Source organism: Lissotriton helveticus, chromosome 6 (genome assembly GCF_964261635.1).
Source record: "Lissotriton helveticus chromosome 6, aLisHel1.1, whole genome shotgun sequence".
NCBI classification, from domain to species: Eukaryota; Metazoa; Chordata; class Amphibia; order Caudata; family Salamandridae; genus Lissotriton; species Lissotriton helveticus.
This window is the reverse complement of record NC_136067.1, coordinates 2,109,578,420-2,109,595,258: the sequence shown is the minus strand read 5'-3', so window position 1 is coordinate 2,109,595,258 and position 16,839 is coordinate 2,109,578,420. Positions and strand designations below refer to the sequence as shown.

The window sequence follows — 16,839 nt, the reverse complement described above, 5'->3', positions numbered from 1 at the left end:
TAGTCCATAAACAAATCTATAGATAAAATGACTCATGTCTTTTTCATCTAATTTTTCATAACCACTGTATTGTTTAAAGATTAACAATAGTCTTTCATAAAAAGAATGAACTGATTCTTTTGTTTCCTGTTCTGTTCTTTCTATTTTAACCCAATCAACTTCTTTGGGTGGAATTTTGTTTTTCATCCAAACAATTACTTTCTCATAGAAATCCATTACAAGTGGATTTGGGGCACCTGTTTCTTTAATTCGCTCAGGTTCTGCTTTTGGCCAACTAATAGATATTTTACATTCTGTCCAAAGATCAGATGGGACTACAATGTCAAAAAATCCATCCAAATCAATCCACAGAACTTTTGACACCTTAATAAATCTATCGACTTGCCTGTACCACTCAACTGGTTTCTCTCTTAATTTTGGAAAGTCATTTGTGAATAACAGAATGTCTTGTCTAGACCATGGGACATGAACATATCCTCCACCTGCAACTTCTCTCATTGGAAATTGTTTTGATAATTTTTCCAATCTTTCATCTTCCTTCCTTTTGGTCCATTTCACTCTCCATTTGTTCAGTTCTCCTAGCTTTTTGATATAGACAATCAAATCTTTAATGTGAACTATTCTTCCCATTGAGTTCAAACTCTCAATGTCACTTTCTGAAAAATCTAATCTGTAATGTTTTGCAAAATTCTTTTGTTTACTTACATCGATTTCAAGTTCTGCAGCTAGATCCTCTAATTGATCATATTTATTTTTCGTTTTCCACTGAATACTTTTGCAAATGAATAGTAGTTCATCATCCCGATAGTAATTTAAACTATCTGGACCAATTGTTCCAATTATTAATTCTTCTATATTCGCTTTTAATTTGGCCACATCAAGTTTTGGTGTGGTTACCCTGACTTCAGGACTTCCTACATCTGACATAGCACCCATTGGTGTTTTTGGAGATAAATCCTCATTAAAGGTTAAATCAGGCATTCTCGATCTAGAAGTGTTTAATTCAGTCAAGTCTGAATAAAATTTTTCAGTAGACTTTTGAATTTCTGTATTTAAAGGAATAGTTAATCCGTTTTTGTTTGTATCTCTTTGATCAAATACAGGCTGAACAGGACCTATTGTTACTGGAACTGTGACAGCTTCCATGCCTTTTGTCATTCTTTTAATTAATTCTTCTTTAGACCTTAAATATTCATTATAATCAACATCCTCAACGTTTCTTGTCTCTCTTGCATAATCTTTTGGAGGTTCCCTTGCTCTTGGAGTCATTGAAAAATGTCTGCCTTCATTTCGAGCATTCTCAAATTCTGATCTTCTAGGAGTTTCAGTGATTTCACTATTATTTGGATAAAGTTTAGGAGCTTCACTAATTGGAGGTGCACTCGGTGAAGTTTCAGTAGAAACCACCGGAGTAGACCATGATCTAGGAGGTCTCAAAGGCTGATTTGGCTGTTTCTTTCTAGCAGTTGTATATATTTCTTCCATAACTGCATCCTCAGATTCACTTTCCATAGATTTCCCTGTAGGAGAACCCATTACCATTTCATGAATTAAATACAATCCTTCACTCATGTTTCCCTGTCTCCACATTCGTAATCTATCTTCATGAGTTTCTCTCTTCCATGATGGATTTTTAGAAGGTCTTTTAATTCCACTAGCTTCTCTTTGTAACTGATACATCTCATCTTCCCACTCAACTAAAGCTTCAAATTGAGTAGGTCTCGGTTTTGGAACAAGAGCATTCATTTTCTCTCGTAAATTTCTTAAAACTCTTACATTAAATGAACCATCATCAGGCCAAGCTAAAACACCGTCGTTTTTAGTATAGCGTTTCCAACTGTCGAACCATAAGACAGTATGATATCCGTATTCACCTTCCATATACGCTGCAGGTGTTTTATACTTATGAAGTAGTTTACCACCTCGCGTTTCGATTTTCTTGTCAGGTGAAAATAAATTTTTAAATTTCTGAAATAATGTTGTCTTTTTCTCAACATGTTTAAAATGATAACTCATTTTTTTTTTTAAAAAGTTAAATTTAATTCACAAAATCGTTCGTAAAATATTTCCGGGATGTTCCGCAAAACAACCAATCCGTGCGCGAAACACACCAACAAGCCAATGGCAGTTGAGCTGCGTCACTTTTCAGCTCGACCAATAAATTTGGAGAATTTTCGAAGGACCAATCAGCTCACAGGCCGTCAGAGACTCAGGAGCCAATCAGAATACAGCTTGTGACGTAGGTCACCCAATCCTAGCGCGGCTCTGTGACGTACACAGCAGCTGCGGTTTCTCGCTTCTCACTCCTGGCGCTTACCCCTCCTTCACAAAATCTTTTCACAGCGCCATTTTAAGAACACTTTTCAGTGTAAATTAATTCTTAACAATGACTTATAAAGACAACATCTGTTCGTTTCACTAATTAGGATAGTTTACATACATTCAAGTATCCACACTTCGGAATAGACGGCGCTATTCACACTAAGGATAATATTCAATTGTCAGTAGAGTAACCTTACCCCACCCTTCTAACACGTATAATTATGAACTCGCTTTGCTCTGAATCCACCGCGAAGTGAAAGTTCTAAGAGTTCCACTTGAACATAAAATACAATTCAAACTCGCACTTTTACACGGAAAATTCCCTAAATTCAAACACACATGAAATCCGTACAGGACTCTCACCTGTTTATAGAATTCATGCACCGTTAGCAAAATAACGACGTTATCCGTACAGGGCTCTCACCTGTTTATAGATATGAAACATGTACCCGTACAGGACTCTAACCTGTTTATAGATAATCATGCACCGACGTTAATTTTACCCTTCACTCAAGCTCGGAAATAACTAATACTCTCATCACAGTGAGTTTTATGGAAGGCGCTTTGTCCCTATTCTCATGCTGCTTTGATTTCTTAGAAAATCCTCACTATACAAGATTCAGACCTAGCCCTATAACTGTGCTGCTCGGCGACAACACTATGGTACACGGCGATACCTCTTGTGATACTCGGCGATATCACTACAAACTGAACAGATGGCTTGCGTGACTAATTTCTCGCCACACAATCTATACCGGTATAGCTTACAGATAGTACGAAAAACGAACTTAACATGTGTTAAAACATCGATCCTATTTCCATACCATGACGTAACCCTTAGCAACCAACATATTACCTTGGTTACCTCTTAGCAACCATCAATTTCTGCTACCAGAGAATTGATCCAGCGGGCTATAGAAAATATATCATAAACTACGCTACCCAACTACATAACCTATAAACAAAATTCTATACTAAATATGGACCCATTTATGAACCTGATATATTTTGGGCCTACTGAATCAGGTGGTCAGAATAAATCTATATACACATTATCTACACACTATATACATATTTATACATTTGCAGAAAGAATATTGTCATTAGAATAAAACCCAATCATTTAAACGACCACCATAGGCGACGTGATCTAGCTAAAGGTAACCTACACTTCTGAATAACCAAGACCAGCTTGTTTGTCAAAAGTAAGATTTTATTTTCTAAATTATGGTATATAAGTTGAAAGTTTTATAAATGAAATTTATTTGCAATAAAGCAAGCATAATGGTAAGAAATATGAGAAAAATACAATTTAAGCAATTGAATCAAATTTAAAGAAATTATATAAAGTTTAGCATTTCTAAAACCTATTTCCCTAACTGAGCTAAATAGACAGAAATTAAAGTAAAGATCTTTGAGGATTCTTACGTGCTCCACGCAAAGTCCAGCAGCACATCACCCTCATCGGAAAGTCAGAAAGCAGCAGCCAGCCCAACCCTAAGGGCATGACTTTTTATACCTTTCTACGCTAACTAAACTAGCAAAGGAAAGTTTTCAGAAATCTTCGACGTCCCATTGGCTGAGAGTGACAAGTGACATGTCACCCGATTCTTAAAAAGTTCCACAAAATCATGTCTTACAAAGACCATTGTCTCTTCCACGTGAAGCCAGAAGCTTCCTGCGATTGCAACTTTGTATTAAGTCATCCTCGCAACTTCCATAGCCTTTCAGTACAACTTCCGCGGATGCCAAGTTAAGGACTGACAAAAAGTTCACTTTCGACCTTGGCCATGTCCGACAGAATGATGTCAGCTCATCAGTTTTTGCTTTGTGAATGCAGCTTCAATAAACGTTTTAGTTCAGAATGGGCGTCTCGTGACTTTCTGCAGAATTATAGATCAGCTCTTTTTCTGCGGCTCAAATAACTAGGCCCAAAAGCAGGCAACTTATGTTTTCTAGTATAAAACAAACACAAGAAAAGTATTAATGTAAGAAATAATGTAGATTCTGTATCCACCCCATGGTTTACTAATTAATTAACCCACCCGATTAATCAAAATGTTACCTAGCTAATGCAAACAATTAAAGCAGCGTTTATATTTACCAGTCTCCGTTTTTCTATGAGACCCATATGCACCTAGAATAGTAGAAATGACATCACACAGACAAGGAAAAGCAAAACAAGCACATGCTTATTTTAAGTTTGCAGCAGTTAGTAATGACAAAAACGAAAACAATAAATTATTTTATTATTTTGCACGAACAAAAAGATGCAACAAATATGCACGTTTATGAGCACACATGTTAGTCCCCCCACATGTAAAGTTTAATCTAAGTTGTATTAGTACGACATATCACAAATCATTAATAATTTTATTCATGTTATGGAAATGTGACTTTGCGAGTTTAAACAAAATTTTGTTTTCTATCTCGCTCCATCAGCACAGGGTGTGGGGTGTGTTCAGGGCAGGATGGCCCTTCACACGTCCCTACAGGAGGCCACACCACAGACCACAAGCAGGAGGGGGGGTCAGAGGGAGGGAGCGGAGATGACAAGAGGAAGCAGGGGGTGGGGGCTGGGTGGAGAGGAAGTTCCTGAGCACATGTCTACAGGATGCTGCCAGCCCCTTCCTGTCTTGAGAGGAGCTGCGCCACAGAGCACAAGGGGGGGCACATTTATTGTGTAACCAGGGAGACCAAAGGCTCCGCCCGCCCCTCATCTCTCCGTCCTGCAACCTCTCACCATCATTTAGGGTGGGGGTGCTTGGAGGGTGTTCTGGGACTCCCCCCATCTGAGCACTGCTAATGACGGGTGGGGGCGACTGTTTAAGCCCTGAAAGTCAGACTCCGACAGGCCAGTTACTTTCAACCCAAAGTGTTGTGTAAAGTGAGCGCGCCGTGTGATCTGCGGCAGGTGAGCACGCCGTGTGATCTGCGGCAGGTGAGCGGCCGTGTGATCTGCTGCAGGTGAGCGTGCCGTGTGATCTGCTGCAGGTGAGCGCGCCGTGTGATCTGCTGCAGGTGAGCGCGCCGTGTGATCTGCTGCAGGTGAGCGCGCCGTGTGATCTGCGGCAGGTGAGCACGCCGTGTGATCTGCTGCAGGTGAGCGCGCCGTGTGATCTGCTGCAGGTGAGCGCGCCGTGTGATCTGCTGCAGGTGAGCGCGCCGTGTGATCTGCTGCAGGTGAGCGCGCCGTGTGATCTGCTGCAGGTGAGCGCGCCTTGTGATCTGCTGCAGGTGAGCGCGCCGTGTGATCTGCTGCAGGTGAGCGCGCCGTGTGATCTGCTGCAGGCGAGCGCGCCGTGTGATCTGCGGCAGGTGAGCGCGCCGTGTGATCTGCGGCAGGTGAGCGGCCGTGTGATCTGCTGCAGGTGAGCGCGCTGTGTGATCTGCTGCAGGTGAGTTGTTTGTGTGGGAGCGCTTGAGCCAGGGAAATTACTGAGTGAGTGGGTGATGTTGCCTTTTTTGTGAAGTACTTAGTGTAATAAAAAGGGGGCGCTCCCAGAGGGTCTCAGGCCTGTGACCATTGAAACTGGTCTACATGGCTATAAAGGCGACGGCTGTTCCAGTGCTGCTTCCAGTCCTGTCCCTCTGCCTCATCCCTTCCCTCTGCCCCCTCTCTCATCTGCCTTCTCTCTCCTCCACTCTCCCTTTCATTTCTGCCTCCCTCTGTCCCCTCTGCCCCATTTCATCTCTCGGCTTCCCTCTATCACCCTGCCTCCCTCTCTCCCCTCTGCCTCTCTCGCCTCCCTCTCTCCTGAACCGTCATCTCCCCCTTTGCCTCTTTTTCTCCTCTCTGTCTCCTTCTCCTCCCTTTACCCCATCCCTTCCCTTTGTCCCTCTCTTACCCTCTGCCTTTCTCTCTCCCTCTGCCCCGGATCCCCCTCTCCTACCCCTCCCTCCTTCTCTCCCTCTCTCCCCTTCTTCCCCCTCTCTCTCCTCTTCCCCCTCTCTTCCCTCTCCCTCCCTCTCTCCCTCTCTCACCTCTGCCCCCCTCTCTCTACCTCTCTCCCCTCTGCCCCCCTCTCTCTACCTCTCTCCCCTCTGTCTCCCTCTCTCTCCCTCTCTGCTTCTCTCTCTCCCTCTCTGCCTCCCTCTCCCCATCTGCCTCCCTCTCTCCCCTCTACCTCCCTCTCTCCCCTCTACCTCCTTCTCTCTCCTGCACCTCCCTCTCTCCCCTCTGCATCCCTCTCTCTCCTCTCCCTCCCTCTCCCTCCTCTCCCTCCCTCTCTCCCCTCTGCCTCCCTCTCTCCCCTCTACCTCCCTCTCTCCCCTCTACCTCCTTCTCTCTCCTGCACCTCCCTCTCTCCCCTCTGCATCCCTCTCTCTCCTCTCCCTCCCTCTCTCTCCTCTCCCTCCCTCTCTCTCCTCTCCCTCCCTCTCTCTCCTCTCCCTCCCTCTCCCTCCTCTCCCTCCCTCTCTCCCCTCTGCCTCCCTCTGTACCCTCTGCCTCCCTCTCTCTCCCTCTCTCCCCTCCACTCTCCCTCTCGCCCTCCCTCTCTACCCTCTACCTCCCTCTCTCTCCCGCCCCTCTGCCTCCCTCTCTCTCCCTCTCTACCCTCTGCCTCCCTCTCTCTCCCTCTCTCCCTCTCACCCGCCCTCTCTCCCCTCTGCCTCCCTCTGTAACATCTGTTCCCTCTGCCTCCCTCTCTCTCCCTCTCTCCCCTCCACTCTCCCTCTCGCCCTCCCTCTCTACCCTCTAACTCCCTCTCTCTCCCTCTCTCCCCTCTGCCTCCCTCTCTCCCCCTCTCTACCCTCTGCCTCCCTCTCTCTCCCTCTCACCCTCCCTCTCTCCCCCCTGCCTCCTTCTCCACCACACCCCTCCTCTTTCCCTCTGTACCATCCACCTCCCCTTTGTTTGTTCCATCTTTATCTTTCATCTCTACATACATTTCTTTCCCTGATTTTATCAGGTGCAATAACTATTCCACCTAAAAGAAGCCACTGGTGATCAGGCTATCAAGCTTTGATCCCAGCAGGGCTGTCTCAGCTTCTCATTCTTGTGAAGTAGATATTAGAAGCAGTCATGACAAGGTATGGGGTGTGATGTCATCTTACAGGAGATTTCATGTAAGTGATGTTTGTTTAACATACTTTTGTTTACAATGATGTGTTATTTTCGTGCTCAAGTGTTAGATTGTCTGTGGTTGTGGGTTCACTTGACAGGGGTATTGTGGGCGGGGCTCCATGCATGCTCTCTGGTCCAGTGAGCCAATGGGGTGTCAGTGTAATGTTTCCCTCTGGATGGAATCCAGGCATCGAGGTGGAGGGTGGGTGTGGGGGGTGGAATCCATTTGTCAGTATTTTTTTTTAATGGCTTTGATGTGTGTGTGCTGCTTTCATAACTCTTTAAAGTCAGTTTTCTCATATTTTAAATTGCAGCGTCTGTAAGAAGACTCACAGCGCTGTATTTCAGTGTTTACTTTGCATGTTTATGTTGCATTTGCAGCAAACACACAAGAATGGGAGAAAGAGGAGGGGGTGGGGCTGAGGGTGGGTTGAGGGGGCCATGTGAGTGTCAGGGTGGACTGTAGTGGGAAGGTAGAATCATTCTTGAACCCTTCAAACCTCTCCCAGTCTTGAGGTCTGTCAGTTGGACAGAAAGAGCTCGAGAAGCTGACAATAAAGAGGTGAGTAGAGCCCTTGACTGTCAACTGCAGGTTACACAGTCCAGTCCCACTGAGAGGTCAGAAGTCCAGTGCCTGCTGGGGTGGACTGTGGATAACATCAGGTTACACCGTCCAGTCCCACTGAGAGAGGTCAGAAGTCCAGTGCCTGCTGGGGTGGACTGTGGATAACATCAGGTTACACCGTCCAGTCCCACTGAGAGAGGTCAGAAGTCCAGTGCCTGCTGGGGTGGACTGTGGATAACATCAGGTTACACCGTCCAGTCCCACTGAGAGAGGTCAGAAGTCCAGTGCCTGCTGGGGTGGACTGTGGATAACATCAGGTTACACCGTCCAGTCCCACTGAGAGAGGTCAGAAGTCCAGTGCCTGCTGGGGTGGACTGTGGATAACATCAGGTTACACCGTCCAGTCCCACTGAGAGAGGTCAGAAGTCCAGTGCCTGCTGGGGTGGACTGTGGATAACATCAGGTTACACAGTCAAGTCCCACTGAGAGGTCAGAAGTCCAGTGCCTGCTGGGGTGGACTGTGGATAACATCAGGTTACACAGTCCAGTCCCACTGAGAGGTCAGAAGTCCAGTGCCTGCTGGGGTGGACTGTGGATAACATCAGGTTACACAGTCCAGTCCCACTGAGAGGGGTCAGGAAGTCTAGGGCCTGCTGGGGTGGACTGTGGATAACATCAGGTTACACAGTCCAGTCCCACTGAGAGGTCAGAAGTCCAGTGCCTGCTGGGGTGGACTGTGGATAACATCAGGATACACAGTCCAGTCCCACTGAGAGGTCAGAAGTCCAGTGCCTGCTGGGGTGGACTGTGGATAACATCAGGTTACACAGTCCAGTCCCACTGAGAGGGGTCAGGAAGTCTAGGGCCTGCTGGGGTGGACTGTGGATAACATCAGGTTACACAGTCCAGTCCCACTGAAAGAGGTCAGAAGTCCAGTGCCTGCTGGGGTGGACTATGGATAACATCAGGTTACACAGTCCAGTCCCACTGAGAGGTCCGAAGTCCAGTGCCTGCTGGGGTGGACTGTGGATAACATCAGGTTACACAGTCCAGTCCCACTGAGAGAGGTCAGAAGTCCAGTGCCTGCTGGGGTGGTTAGTGGATAACATCAGGTTTCACAGTCCAGTCCCACTGAGAGAGGTCCGAAGTCCAGTGCCTGATGGGGTGGACTGTGGATAACATCAGGTTACACAGTCCAGTCCCACTGAGAGAGGTCAGAAGTCCAGTGCCTGCTGGGGTGGACTGTGGATAACATCAGGTTACACAGTCCAGTCCCACTGAGAGGTCAGAAGTCCAGTGCCTGCTGGAGTGGACTGTGGATAATATCAGGTTACACAGTCCAGTCCCACTGAGAGGTCAGGAAGTCCAGTGCCTGCTGGGGTGGACTGTGGATAACATCAAGTTACACAGTCCAGTCCCATTGAGAGGTCAGGAAGTCCAGTGCCTGTTGGGGTGGACTGTGGATAACATCAGGTTACACAGCCCAGTCCCTCTGAGAGAGGTCAGGAGCTCCAGTGCCTGCTGGGGTGGACTGTGGATAACATCAGGTTACACAGTCCAGTCCCACTGAGAGAGGTCAGAAGTGCAGTGCCTGCTGGGGTGGACTGTGGATAACATCCGGTTACACAGCCCAGTCCCACTGAGAGGTCAGAAGTCCAGTGCCTGCGTGGGTGGTCTGTGGATAACTTCAGGTTACACAGTCCAGTCCCACTGAGAGGTCAGGAAGTCCACTGCCTGCTGGGGTGGACTGTGGATAACTTCAGGTTACACAGTCCAGTCCCACTGAGAGGTCAGGAAGTCCACTGCCTGCTGGGGTGGTCTGTGGATAACATCAGGTTATACAGTCCAGTCCCACTGAGAGGTCAGGAAGTCCAGTGCCTGCTGGGGTGGACTGTGGATAACATCAGGTTATACAGTCCAGTCCCACTGAGAGGTCTGAAGTCCAGTGCCTGCTGGGGTGGACTGTGGATAACTTCAGGTTACACAGTCCCTTCCCACTGAGAGAGGTCAGGAGGTCCAGTGCCTGCTGGGGTGGACTGTGGATAACTTCAGGTTACACAGTCCATTCCCACTGAGAGAGGTCAGGAGGTCCAGTGCCTGCTGGGGTGGACTGTGGATAACATCAGGTTACACAGTCAAGTCCCACTGAGAGGTCAGGAAGTCCAGTGCCTGCTGGGGTGGACTGTGGATAACTTCAGGTTACACAGTCCAGTCCCACTGAGAGGTCAGGAGGTCCAGTGCCTGCTGGGGTGGACTGTGGATAACATCAAGTTACACAGTCCAGTCCCATTGAGAGGTCAGGAAGTCCAGTGCCTGTTGGGGTGGACTGTGGATAACATCAGGTTACACAGCCCAGTCCCTCTGAGAGAGGTCAGGAGCTCCAGTGCCTGCTGGGGTGGACTGTGGATAACATCAGGTTACACAGTCCAGTCCCACTGAGAGAGGTCAGAAGTGCAGTGCCAGCTGGGGTGGACTGTGCATAACATCCGGTTACACAGCCCAGTCCCACTGAGAGGTCAGAAGTCCAGTGCCTGCGTGGGTGGTCTGTGGATAACTTCAGGTTACACAGTCCAGTCCCACTGAGAAGTCAGGAAGTCCACTGCCTGCTGGGGTGGACTGTGGATAACTTCAGGTTACACAGTCCAGTCCCACTGAGAGGTCAGGAAGTCCACTGCCTGCTGGGGTGGTCTGTGGATAACATCAGGTTATACAGTCCAGTCCCACTGAGAGGTCAGGAAGTCCAGTGCCTGCTGGGGTGGACTGTGGATAACATCAGGTTATACAGTCCAGTCCCACTGAGAGGTCTGAAGTCCAGTGCCTGCTGGGGTGGACTGTGGATAACTTCAGGTTACACAGTCCCTTCCCACTGAGAGAGGTCAGGAGGTCCAGTGCCTGCTGGGGTGGACTGTGGATAACATCAGGTTACACAGTCAAGTCCCACTGAGAGGTCAGGAAGTCCAGTGCCTGCTGGGGTGGACTGTGAATAACTTCAGGTTACACAGCCCAGTCCCACTGAGAGGTCAGGAGGTCCAGTGCCTGCTGGGGTGGACTGTAGATAACATCAGGTTACACAGCCCAGTCCCACTGAGAGAGGTCGGAGGTCCAGTTCCTGCTGGGGTGGACTGTGGATAACATCAGGTTACACAGCCCAGTCCCACTGAGAGAGGTCAGGAAGTCAAGTGCCTGCAGGGGTGGACTGTGGATAACATCAGGTTACACAGCCCAGTCCCACTGAGAGGTCAGAAGTCCAGTGCCTGCTGGGGTGGACTGTGGATAACATCAGGTTACACAGTCCAGTCCCATTGAGAGGTCAGGAAGTCCAGTGCCTGCTGGGGTGGACTGTGGATAACATCAGGTTACACAGTCCAGTCCCACAGAGAGAGGTCAGGAAGTCCAGTGCCTGCTGGGGTAGACTGTGGATAACATCAGGTTACACAGTCCATTCCCACTGAGAGGTCAGAAGTCCAGTGCCTGCTGGGGTGGTCTCTGGATAACATCAGGTTATACAGCCCAGTCCCACTGAGAGAGGCCAGGAAGTCCAGTGCCTGCTGGGGTGGACTGTGGATAACATCAGGTTACACAGTCCAGTCCCACTGAGAGATCAGGAAGTCCAGTGCCTGCTGGTGTGGTCTGTGGATAACAACAGGTTACACAGTCCAGTCCCACTGAGAGGTCTGAAGTCCAGTGCCTGCAGGGGTGGACTGTGGATAGCATCAGGTTACACAGTCCAGTCCCATTGTGAGATCAGGAAGTCCAGTGCCTGCTGGGGTGGTCTGTGGATAACATCAGGTTACACAGCCCAGTCCCACTGAGAGAGGTCAGGAAGTCCAGTGCCTGCTGGGGTGGACTGTGGATAACATCAGGTTACACAGTCCAGTCCGATTGAGAGGTCAGGAAGTCCACTGCCTGCTGGGGTGGACTGTGGATAACATCAGGTTACACAGTCCAGTCCCATTGAGAGGTCAGAAGTCCAGTGCCTGCTGGTGTGGACTGTGGATAACATCAGGTTACACAGTCCAGTCCCACAGAGAGAGGTCAGGAAGTCCAGTGCCTGCTGGGGTGGACTGTGGATAACATCAGGTTACACAGTCCAGTCCCACTGAGAGAGGTCAGGAGGTCCAGTGCCTGCTGGGGTGGACTGTGGATAACATCAGGTTACACAGTCCAGTCCCACTGAGAGGTCAGAAGTCCAGTGCCTGCTGGGGTGGACTGTGGATAACTTCAGGTTACACAGTCCAGTCCCACTGAGAGAGGTCAGGAGGTCCAGTGCCTGCTGGGGTGGACTGTGGATAACTTCAGGTTACACAGTCCATTCCCACTGAGAGAGGTCAGGAGGTCCAGTGCCTGCTGGGTGGACTGCGGATAACATCAGGTTACACAGTCCAGTCCCACTGAGAGAGGTCAGGAGGTCCAGTGCCTGCTGGGGTGGACTGTGGATAACATCAGGTTACACAGTCCAGTCCCACTGAGAGAGGTCAGCAGTCCAGTGCCTGCTGGGGAGGACTGTGGATAATACCAGGTTACACAGTCCAGTCCCACTGAGAGAGGTCAGGAGGTCCAGTGCCTGCTGGGGTGGACTGTGGATAACATCAGGTTACACAGTCCAGTCCCACTGAGAGAGGTCAGGAGGTCCAGTGCCTGCTGGGGTGGACTGTGGATAACATCAGGTTACACAGTCCAGTCCCACTGAGAGGTCAGAAGTCCAGTGCCTGCTGGGGTGGACTGTGGATAACATCAGGTTACACAGTCCAGTCCCACTGAGAGGTCAGGAAGTCCAGTGCATGCTGGGGTGGACTGCGGATAACATCAGGTTACACAGTCCAGTCCCACTGAGAGAGGTCAGGAGGTCCAGTGCCTGCTGGGGTGGACTGTGAATAACATCAGGTTACACAGTCCAGTCTCACTGAGAGAGGTCAGGAGGTCCAGTGCCTGCTGGGGTCGACTGTGGATAACATCAGGTTACACAGTCCAGTCCCACTGAGAGAGGTCAGCAGTCCAGTGCCTGCTGGGGAGGACTGTGGATAATACCAGGTTACGCAGTCCAGTCCCACTGAGAGAGGTCAGAAGTCCAGTGCCTGCTGTGGTGGACTGTGGATAACATCAGGTTACACAGTCCAGTCCCACTGAGAGAGGTCAGAAGTCCAGTGCCTGCTGGGGTGGACTGTGGATAACATCAGGTCACACAGTCCAGTCCCATTGAGAGGTCAGGAAGTCCAGTGCCTGCTGGGGGTGGACTGTGGATAATATCAGGTTGCACAGTCCAGTCCCACTAAGAGAGGTCAGAATTCCAGTTCCTGCTGGGGTGGTCTGTGGATAACATCAGGTTACGCAGTCCAGTCCCATTGAGAGGTCAGGAAGTCCAGTGCCTGTTGGGGAGGACTGTGGATAACATCAGGTTACACAGTCCAGTCCCACAGAGAGAGGTCAGAAGTCCAGTGCCTGCTGGGGTGGACTGTGGATAACATCAGGTTACACAGCCCAGTCCCACTGAGAGAGGCCAGAAGTCCAGTGCCTGCTGGAGTGGTCTGTGGATAACATCAGGTTACACAGTCTAGTCCCACTGAGAGGTCAGTAGTCCAGTGCCTGCTGGGGTGGACTGTGGATAACATCAGGTTACACAGCCCAGTCCCGCAGAGAGAGGTCAGAAGTCCAGTGCCTGCTGGGGTGGACTGTGGATAACATCAGGTTACACAGTCCAGTCCCACAGAGAGAGGTCAGAAGTCCAGTGCCTGCTGGAGTTGTCTGTGGATAACATCAGGTTACACAGTCTAGTCCCACTGAGAGGTCAGTAGTCCAGTGCCTGCTGGGGTGGTCTGTGGATAACATCAGGTTACACAGCCCAGTCCCACTCAGAGGTCTGAAGCCCAGTGCCTGCTGGGGTGGTCTGTGGATAACTTCAGGTTACACAGTCCAGTCCCACAGAGAGAGGTCAGAAGTCCAGTGCCTGCTGGAGTAGTCTGTGGATAACATCAGGTTACACAGTCCAGTCCCACTGAGAGTTCAGTAGTCCAGTGCCTGCTGGGGTGGTCTGTGGATAACATCAGGTTACACAGTCCAGTCCCACTGAGAGGTCAGAAGCCCCTTGCCTGCTGGGGTGGACTGTGGATAACATCAGGTTACACAGTCCAGTCCCACTGGGCGAGGTCAGGAAGTCCAGTGCCTGCTGGGGTGGTCTGTGGATAACATGCAGGTCACTTGTTCGAAAGCCAGTAAGATAGCTTGGTTGGTATATGCACCTGCTGAACATGTGCCTGGGGGAGTCTGGCTGAAATCATATTACTGAATTTTCTTTACCGAACAAAAATGTACAATTTTAGGTGCATGGACAGTTCACCCACAACCACATGACGTGCGGCTACCTCCACTATTATCGTCTAAGAACAACAGTGGTCCCCAAGAGTATATAAATTCAAAATCGGATAAACAATAGTCCACAATGGGAGCTATATTGGCCACTGTCCAGCCGGACAGGGTAGTTTATTTTTTACAATGAAACAAATACTGGGGTGTGGAAGGGCACAATCCTGGACCGTTTTCAGGAACAAACAAGGGGAGTTTTTTAGGCAAGAAGGAGCATGATTGGCCACTTGTAATTCAGTAGACATTGAAAGTAGTGCCAATAAAAGTGCTAGACACAGCGTAAATCAGACATAATAGTAGGGCTGTGAAAACACTTAAAACAAGTCGACGTTTCGATCCCATATGCTCAATGTTGCGGGACCATCATCAGGACTAACAATACATACATTTGCTTGCCTGGTATAAACAGTTAAACACACAACCGCCCATATGGGTCGGCGGGTTTCAGGGAATTTTAATAAATTGAGATAGGTCCTCGTTTTGATATTCGCCTGTTTGGTACAGGTAGTTCCGTTATGTCCACCTCATTTCCGTTAGGACAGAATTTTCTTGCGGGGGAGATTGGCCTGTTAGGTCCGGTAATAATCAAAACGAGTCAAAACGAGGTCCCTGGGTGCTCTGCCGAGTCGCAGTCACTCAGAGTGACTGCGACTCGGCAGAGCACCCAGGGACCTCAGACACTACGGAGGCATTGCCTCCCACTGACTCGTTTTGATTATTACCGGACCTAACAGGCCAATCTCCCCCGCAAGAAAATTCTGTCCTAACGGAAATGAGGTGGACATAACGGAACTACCTGTACCAAACAGGCGAATATCAAAACGAGGACCTATCTCAATTTATTAAAATTCCCTGAAACCCGCCGACCCATATGGGCGGTTGTGTGTTTAACTGTTTATACCAGGCAAGCAAATGTATGTATTGTTAGTCCTGATGATGGTCCCGCAACATTGAGCATATGGGATAGAAACGTCGACTTGTTTTAAGTGTTTTCACAGCCCTACTATTATGTCTGATTTACGCTGTGTCTAGCACTTTTATTGGCACTACTTTCAATGTCTACTGAATTACAAGTGGCCAATCATGCTCCTTCTTGCCTAAAAAACTCCCCTTGTTTGTTCCTGAAAACGGTCCAGGATTGTGCCCTTCCACACCCCAGTATTTGTTTCATTGTAAAAAATAAACTACCCTGTCCGGCTGGACAGTGGCCAATATAGCTCCCATTGTGGACTATTGTTTATCCGATTTTGAATTTATATACTCTTGGGGACCACTGTTGTTCTTAGACTATAGCTACCCACGGTCCCCGGATAACCGATTGGGTTCCCTTGTTGTTGCATACAGACCTCCACTATTATCAGCACAGGGAGTGAGAGAAGCAAACCTTTAACATGTGAAGGGTTCCCGGCATCAGAGGGCGACAAAGCCTTCAGGTGTCAATCACTGCTGGGGCATCAGCTCTTAGAGTGGGGTTTGTGCCCGATGGTGCCAACGCACTGCACCCCGAGGTGTTCTGAGCGACCCCTGAATCACTGCGACAGAACAGCTGTAGTGAACAAGCCACCATTCACAGCCCCTTCTATTTCATTATACAAAGCATCAGGGTGCAATGAAGCACTTTAAAAAACTATTCTTTTCTCAAATGAAGGACTTTAAGCCTGAGCAGGACAATGTGGCTGAAAGTGAAAGGGGCATTGTGAGGATTTGGGGGTACTGTATGATATGGGGGGGGCCTTATCGTGCAGTAAATTCACGAATTCACGAATACGGTCTTTGGTCCAGTCAGACTCGTTCTCTTAACCTCAAGCCCAGCCCTGGTAATCTGATGTACAATGCCCTGATGGGGACGCTCTGAACAATTTCCGCCTGTAAACATTGCCGCTCACCTTGGAAGGGAGTTTGAAGCCCTGACATCCAACTTCTTGCCGCCTCGCTGTGTGGGGTCATTGGGAGCAGCTGGGAGCCGTCGTAGCTCACTGCACTGCACGCCTGGGATTGCGAGGAGGGGAAAGGAGTCAAGTCAAGTCAAGTCAATAAATTTATATAGCGCGCTACATACTCAGAGGGTCTCAAGGCGCTTGAGGAGGGGTGGGGAATTACTTCTCGAATATCCAGGTTTTAAGCTGCTTTCTGAATGCTAGGTGGTTTTGAGTGAGGCGAAGGTGCATGGGAAGTGAGTTCCAGGTTTTGGCCGCCAGGTAGGAGAATGATCTTCCTCCCATGGTGGTTTTGTTGACGCGGAAAACAGTAGCGAGGGTTTGGTTGGAAGAGCGCAGCTGGCGGGAGGGGGTGTAGAAGGAAAGACGTGAATTGAGGCATTCGGGTCCAAGTTCGTAGAGAGCTTTGTGTGCGTGGGTGAGGAGGCGGAAAGTTATTCTCTTATTGACGGGGAGCCAGTGGAGGTTTTTCAGGTGACCAGAAATGTGTTCTTTACGCGGGATGTTTTCGGCAGCCCACCTGGTCCGCGCTGCCTGCCTGCCACGCCCATAGGACGACTATATAACAGAAGGGCAATCCCGCTGCG

At 49.0% G+C, this 16,839-nt stretch overlaps 1 protein-coding gene across 3 annotated transcripts in view; it reads left to right on the top strand.

The window, feature by feature from the left end:
- Positions 1-16,839, top strand: part of LOC144764076 (uncharacterized) — an 81,506-nt gene that overhangs the window by 17,370 nt on the left and 47,297 nt on the right. Inside the window, exon 1 of one of the 3 annotated variants that reach the window (XM_078650235.1) lies at positions 4,962-5,236. The exons of 1 other annotated variant lie outside the window; for it this stretch is intronic. The gene's annotated coding sequence lies outside the window, so the exon portion shown is untranslated. Of the gene's footprint in view, positions 1-4,961; positions 5,290-16,839 lie in introns of those variants that run through there. One more of the 3 variants, XM_078650236.1, reaches the window with a different exon arrangement.